This window comes from Lipotes vexillifer, unplaced genomic scaffold, assembly GCF_000442215.2.
Source record: "Lipotes vexillifer unplaced genomic scaffold, Lipotes_vexillifer_v1.1 scaffold1337, whole genome shotgun sequence".
NCBI classification, from domain to species: domain Eukaryota; kingdom Metazoa; phylum Chordata; class Mammalia; order Artiodactyla; family Lipotidae; genus Lipotes; species Lipotes vexillifer.
Window position 1 is genome coordinate 932,034 of NW_006783488.1, and position 8,276 is coordinate 940,309.

Consider the following 8,276-nt stretch of genomic DNA (forward strand, 5'->3'; position numbering starts at 1 on the left):
AGGCAATCTGTCAATATGAAATTTTATATGTGTATTGTAATCTAGTCATGGGCGTGGCATCCCATTACCTTTGTTATGCTCTGCTGGTTAGAAACAAGTCAAAATTTCCATTCACACTCAAGGGGATGGGACTATACAAGGATTTGACTCATTGTGGGTTACCCTACGGTGAATCTACCCAGAGCTCAGTTTGACTCTTATAATCTTTGTATTTAAATGTTTGTAATACTAAATTTTGTTAGAGATCATAGAACAATTAGCAGCCTTTACTTAACATGACTCTTCCAAGGTCCTTTGAGTAAGTTACTAGTAAGCACTGTGAACCTCCGAACCATATAGGGTAAAAGAAATGCTTAGAATAGTGATTGACACATGGCAAATATGTAATAAATGTAACTTATCAATATTATTATCATTTGTTTTAATATCAGTACATATGTTGTATTTTGAAAGATAAGTATGATAAATTACACTGGAGTTTTGATGAGCATTGGAATAGACCCACAGTGACAGAACGAATAATGGTGGGATTGGGGTGACAGAAAAATTAGCAACCAAAGACAGGAAAAAGTCTGAAATTCCTACTTGCCTGGAAACATTGTGAGTACAGGAGAACATACCACACATGCCTGATAGTCTATGGAGGTTCAAACAGGGCTAGTTTGATTAATGAACACAGACTTGAAAGGTAGAAAATATTTAGTAAGAATTGATGTCCCAGGCAGTTGTAATCACTCTTAGTTAAAATCTGTCTTCCAACATTATTCCTGTCAAAGAGGAATGAAAATAAAATAAAATACCAAAAATAAACAATTCAAACCATCAAATTTGAAACCTTACTTAATTTCTGGCAGTTCTTGCCATTTTTTAGGAGTTTTCTCCCAGCCATTTCTCAGCACAGAAGAAATGTGTCCTATATTGTGAGTTCCTGCACTACTGAGTTTCATTTATGACTATAGTTATTTATCAATTTATTAAATGTCACTGGGGTAATAAGACTGGATGTAATGTAAAGAGAGATCCCTAACTTAGATTTCCTTGGGGAAATGGGGACAGTTGCAGATCACTAGGTTGCAAATGAGCTTAGTCTTAAAAAAAGAATTGGAGAAACATAAGTAAAAATGTTGAAGAAAGCATCCCAGAAAAAAGCATTAGAATGTGCAAAGCCATGGAGACATAGAAATAAATAATTTTTAAAAAGAGAATTTTAGTGGAGTGATATGTGTAGAAGTAGAGTGAGCTTTTTATAATATGGCAGGAGTATGAGTCTAGAGAGAGAATCCTGGGCCAAAATATTGATGGCTTTAAGGAGTTGAATGTTTGTAAACATAGAAGTAGCAAACTAAGTTCTATATTTTACAAACATCTCAGTGTTCTTAGGGTGGGGTGCAATGACAGGGGTTCATATAGGAAGATGGCACATCAATATAGGTAAAAAAATGAATTAAAGGAGGTAACCATCAATATGAGAAGGAGGGAGCTGATTCAGAAGATATTTGAAAGATGATTTTAACAGATATTTGTGCCTAATTTATGTCTGGCAAAGGAACAAAACTTGTGTCAAACTATACGGCCCTATAAGATGTCCTCGGTCACATGTGGCTTTTTACATTTAAATGTACATTAGTTAATATTAAGTCAATTGAAAAAATTCAGTTCCTCTGTAGCACTAGCCACATTTCAAGTGTTCAATAGTCATATTTGGCCAGTGGCTACTATATAGGAAAGCATAGCTATTAGACAACCCTGTCATAGAATAAATCCCAGATACTTAATATGGACTACCTGTGTGTTTGTTAGAAGAAGTATACAAAAAAACAATAAATATGGGAAATAACATAATGAGATGAATTACTATAGATGTGGATATACGAGTTTTCTATCACTCTTCTGCTTTTATCAATAATACTTCAAGAACATTCTTGTTCATATATCTTTCCATTTAGATGCAAAACTATAGGCTAAATTCCTAAGTGAACATTTGTTACTACAAGAATATGTACATTTATAATTAAAAATAGTTGCCAAATTATCCTCCAATTTATATTATCTAGTGGTAAGATAAATCTTATTTCCTACAAACCAATATAAGCTATGTAATACAAAATGTATTTTTCTGCAAAGTATAAAATGTCATCTTATTTTTTAACTAACATTTATCTAATTATGAGTGAATCTAAACAACTTTTCATATTTTTAATCCATTTATGTATTTTTTCAGGACATGTTTTCAAATTTTAAGCCTCTTTTTCTTGTATTTTTCTTAGTGATTTGTAAGATATTTTTATAATTTAGAATAGAATATTAGTCATGGGGTTGTCTTGTGAGATAAAAATTATTTTTCCTACTTATTTATTCCTTCAAGAACTTTGTCTACAGTCACATTACTTCCCCTTTTAAACGTTGTTAAATTTATCAATACTTCTTTTACAATTTCTGGAATACAATTTTTGTTGACCTACAAAATCACTCATTTCCCTTTTGGTATTTTTATAGTTTTTATGTTAAAATGTTTGACCCATAAGGAATTTATTTTAATTTAAGTAATAACAATATTTTTAAAAATTTATCTATATAAACATATGGAAAACAGGGGGAGAATTAAGGTGCTTCCTCACTTTTATTGGATTTTTTTTATTGTTGATTTAAGCAACAAAAAACCCCCAGCTTTTATATGTTTATATGCAAAGGAAAAACAATAGAAATCTTATATGTGTAAGTGAAACAATTCCCAATGAATGTAGTGAAAAAATAATACCACTTTTCTCAAAACTATACTGATTGAAATAAATGACCCAAATATTACAATAAGTCAAAAACAATTAATGGAAGTTCAATTTTAAAAGGAAACTAATTCATATAATATGGTAGTTAAACTTGAAATAAATTAATCTAAGAGAATTAACTGATACAAATGTTCACAATCAGATTACTTTGACTGAAAGTTAATCATAAAGAAATTGGAAGATAAAGTAGGGTCTCAGCTATTGGAGAAATAGCTTGTATAATAGAATTAAGACAAACAATAATATATTAGACAATTGCTAATTTAAGCTTGCTTATATAATCTGTTCCCTAAGAGTATCAATTAATAACCAATAAGGAGACAGAAACTGCACCATAATTTGGAAATTGAATATAAAGAATTATTTACTTGTAAAATGTTGTTATCTACAAAAAGAAAACCCAGTAAAGTAAAAAAAGAACTCTAAGGAATACAGGGATAACCTATATATGGAGTAGCTACTGTTTCTAGGGCTAAGGATCGAAAAAAATTGCATTGCAGACCTCATTTGAGAGGGTGTGACTACAGTCACTGTAAAGTACAGAAATTCAGGACAGAAATTTAAGAGTTAGTCAAAAGGAAGCAATTGCTGAAGTTCTATGGAAATTCACTAGAGACTATGTAACACAGGATCTCAGACTCTTGTTGGTGGACATGAAATAGGAGGGAAAAGCAAAATATACCAGGACCAGGAGGAGTAGTTCCTACCTATGCTTTGTCCTCCAGTTCTGTCTACTGACAATGTATAACATCAAATTGTTTGCAGATGTTTGGCTGAACCCTACAGGCTTACAAGCCATGTGCTTGCTCAGCTTCAAGACCAAAGAGCCTGGAGCCAGCAGCAGAGACATCAATGGTTTAATGGATGGGGGAGCTTATGCATCTGAAGCAAGGTCCTGGAGCGATGACACCCCACCATGTGCAGTGGATGGTGGGCAGGACATAGCAGTCCTCACTTCCAGGGAAGGGAAGATTGCCAGTAATAAGGGGAATTGATGTCATGTTGGCTCATTGGTTACCAGGGAAACTAGTAAAGGGGCACGCCTCTCACCTTTGATAAGAACAATCACTAGCTGGGGCCTGGAGCAAGTATGTAGGAAGGTCAGTCAAGGAGTAGGGTGTAGGTGAAACAGGCACTGGTAGAGCAGGGAATGTAGAGAGAGCAAGAGAACAGCCATCTTGAGTGGCCTGACCATACACAGGGTACAACTTCATTATCAAATAACAGGTCAAAGAAACGTGGATGTGGAGCTCAGAGGTAATAACTTGATAACTGGTGTAGTACACACCTTTTGCTATTTAGCTTCTTTATATAACCTTATATTCATATTTGAATGTCAACACAATAAAACCACCCTTGTTTCCACTGAGCAAAATATATCATTTGTCATCATTTTTACAAGTGGAGTTCTCATGCTTTCCCCAAAATAAGGAGACTGAATAGGCTCTTATTTAAAGACTAATTTTAGGGCTTCCCTGGTGGTGCAGTGGTTGAGAGTCTGCCTGCTAATGCAGGAGACACAGGTTCGAGCCCTGGTCTGGGAGGATCCCACATGCCGCAGAGCAACTGGGCCCGTGAGCCACAACTACTGAGCCTGCGTGTCTGGAGTCTGTGCTCCGCAACAAGAGAGGCCACGATAGTGAGAGGCCCGCACACCGCGATGAAGAGTGGCTCCCGCTTGCCACAGTTAGAGAAAGCCCTCGCACAGAAACAAAGATCCAACACAGCAAAAATAAATTAATTAATTAAAAGAAAAAAAAGACTAATTTTAAAGTTAATCTCCAACTGTATGTATGTAAAATAATAAAGGAAGGAGATAAATGAAGAACATAATTACATAATTAATATATACAAAATATATTTACATATATATGCAAGGGAATTATGCAAAGTTATTAATTTTTTCTGTAATTGGACATAAACTCATAGTTGATATCATAACTGTCTTCTTTTACTGGTTTTTCATATTTGTTCTCAGCAAGGATCTTAGCTGGTGTTGTGCTTTGCCTGGTGAAGTGACCCCAAACTTTCCTTCTGAAAGGCTGAGTCCTGAATCATCCTGCCTCTTGTGGTTGCTCTTTATGGTTAGCCATGGGAGTATTAACAAAGATCCTAGAGAAATTCCTCTGTAACTCACATAATCTTACTAGTCCATTTCTCTTTGCAATAACAGAATTTCTTTTCAGTAAAAGAAATCACCCATTCCAGTGAGTAAAATAACTCTCTTTCCTGTCTGTTCATTTAGTGACTGATGTAAGAAACCCACAAAGGCGAGATAACAGTCTTGTCTTCAAATTCAGTGGAACATTGTCAGTTGGTGGAAGCACTCTTCTTTGGAAACTAAAATTTTCAAACCAACAGAGAAAAAAGCTGACAAATACAGATCAAAACTTCTGCAAGTGGATTATTAGGTATAATAATGAGAAGAGCAACTCCCACTTCCACCCCTTGATTCCAGAACTCACATATACTAGTTATGGATGGAAAGCACTATATATTTATACTAGTCTCTACTGCAAAGCTTATATTACAACCTGTAAGACAGAAAACAGTCCTTTCAGGGTGTTATCTCCCAAACTGTGCTATAATCAAGTCTTCATCAAGCCATTCCAACTTTCTATTAGGACAAATTCATCTGGATCTGAGGTATATGGTAAAACCAGTTAGTTCTATGGCCTTAAGCCATTGCTATACTTTTTTTTTTTTTTCTGTGAAATAAGTTCCTTCACATGAAGCAAAGCTGTGTGGAATAACCATGATGATGGATAAGGCGTTCCATGTGTCCACAGATGATGGTGGTAAAAGAAGTATTTTAGCTAAAAAGGATAAATGTATACCCAGAATATGTGTCAATTTCAATGAGAACAAATCTCTGTCCCCTCCATGATGTAAGTCATCTAATGTAATCAACCTGCCACGAGGACATTAGCTGGTTCCCTTGAGGAATGAAACCATTTTGAGGACTCAGTGTTAGTTTCTGTTATTGGAAGATTAGGTGCTTAGTAGGAGCAGTCACCTTGAGTGGTGTGGTAATGCTGCAATTGTCCACTTTAAGGTAATACCAGCATATATTGCAGATCCATTTGTAAACCAGGCTCAGGTGTTTTATTTCCAGTCAGCTGGTAAAATAGAACTCCCATGAGTCCATAGGTGTGGATTAATGGAAAGGAAGAAATGCAGATGGAATCAGTGTCAAAAGAGACTGAGGCATTTGCTTATGCAATTTACTTGTATATTCTTGCCCTGCTCCAACCCTTTCTTTTATACATTGTCTCTACTTGATGATAGATTACTACTGCACATGTCCAACTTTATGAATAGATGGATCAGACATGGGAAACTCAGGCTGCATGTTCACCTGATGTCATCTTCTGTTTGTTCTCTTCCAAATCCTAATAGTAAGCCAGAAGTTGTTTCTCAGAATAAGGCAATTTGCTTTCAGTAAAGGACATAGATTGTCTCCAGAATCCTAAAGGCTATCCTTATGATTCTTCCATTGGTGCTTACCAGGATGCTCTGTACAGCATTTCTGTTTGGCACAGATACTTTGAGTATCAGTGGGTCTACTGAATCATTAGGCCTATGTGGAAGAGTATCTGTCACTATAGCCTGGATTTACTGCAAAGCCATTTCTTGCTTTAGCCCTCACTCAAAATAGGTAGGCTTAACATGTGATTTAGTAAACATGTTGAAGAACCACACTGAAATGTGATGTATGTTGCCTCCACAGTCTTAAAACCCATACCAAACATTAAGCCTGTATATTTTCTTTGTGGCTGTGCATAGTAAAGTAACTCATCTTTTTTTTTATTTTGGCGGTACACGGGCCTTTTACTGTTGTGGCCTCTCCCGTTGCAGAGCACAGGCTCCGGACGCACAGGCTCAGCGGCAACGGCTCACAGGCCCAGCCGCTCCACGGCATGCGGGATCCTCCCGGACCGGGGCACGAACCCGCGTCCCCTGCACCGGCAGGCGGACTCCCAACCACTGAGCCACCAGGGAAGCCAAGTAATTCGTTTTTTACCTCTAAGGGATATCCTGAGATGCTTCAGACCACTGAACTCACAGAAACTTCAATGAAACGACATGCTTGTAAATTTGCGTGCGTTTTGTCTCTCAGATTCTGAGTAGCATTTGTCTTACTAAGATATCGCACAGTAATTACTCATCAGATCTAGTCAACCTAACGTCATCAATGTAGTGGATCAGTGTGGTGTTTTGTTTAAAGTAAAGAAGATCAAGTTCTCTGCAGACTAAATTGTATATAGAACAAGAAAATTGATATGGCCCTATGGCAAGGCTGTGAAGGTTTACTGTCAGCCTTGACAGGTCAAAGCAACCAATTGCTAGTGATCCTCACAATATGGACAAAATAAAGCGTTATCCATGCTAATGGGAGTACACAAAGTATTCAATAATGTATTGACTTGTTCCATTAATCATACTGACAATATGACTGGGACAGCAGTTACAATGGGATCACCACCTGATTAAGTTTATGATGGTCTATAGCGAACCTCCAAGATCCATTCCCCTTTTGCACGGGCCAAACAGGCAAGTTAAATGGGTATGTATTACTTGTCACCCCCCTTGCATCTTTAAAATACTTGATAGCAGCACTAATTTCTGCAATTCTTCCAAGGTTGTGGTGTTGCTTCTGGTTTACCTCCTTTCCAGTTATTCATGGGCCATAGTGATGTCTTTGATCCCCAGAAATTATTGTCAATTCAGAGCCAATGTCAATTGTCAATTCAGAGCCAATTCCCATAAATTCTGAGCATTTACTTGTTCTAGTATACAGGCATTCTATAAATGTCTTCCAGCTCCTTTGAAAAAGTCTTGAAAGAATATTATAAGATATACTTGCTGCAGCCATGCAGGGTTCTATTCCAAGAGGGACCAGTCTCCTTTATAATCAAGGTGCTCTGTGACCATGACCTGGCTTCAGACTAGAAACTGGGTGCAAGGCCATGATTTTTAATCCATGATTTTTCATTGTAGTGACTCATCAAATTTTTGAACACCAGATCTAGAAGGCTTCCCCCCACACCCTGTTATATAAGTCATAACAATATTCTAGTATGTTGTCCATCTACTTGCTTTCTTGGGAGGTGATGATTAAATAGGTACATAGAGATCCCTATGGGCCAAAGCTTTAATCAGTTATCAGTGTGTCCTTGCTGTTCTTCACAATAAATTGTTGGAAGATATTCTCCATGAATATTTTCATGTTTCTATATGACCCTTCTTTCTAAGTGAGGAGCATGTTTGAATAGTGAAGACCGTAGAAGCTAGAGATATTGTATCACTCTGAAGAGGCTTTGAGAATTCTCTCCCTGGAGATATTTCCTTACATTCATGTGGGTATCTGACTATTTATGGGTCAAGAAGCAATAAGGGATGATTTCTTGGGGTCTTGAGAAGAATCAGTATATTTTCAAGCAAAGGAAGGCTAATTTCTTCAGGCAAAGATGGTCAGTCTAACTAAGT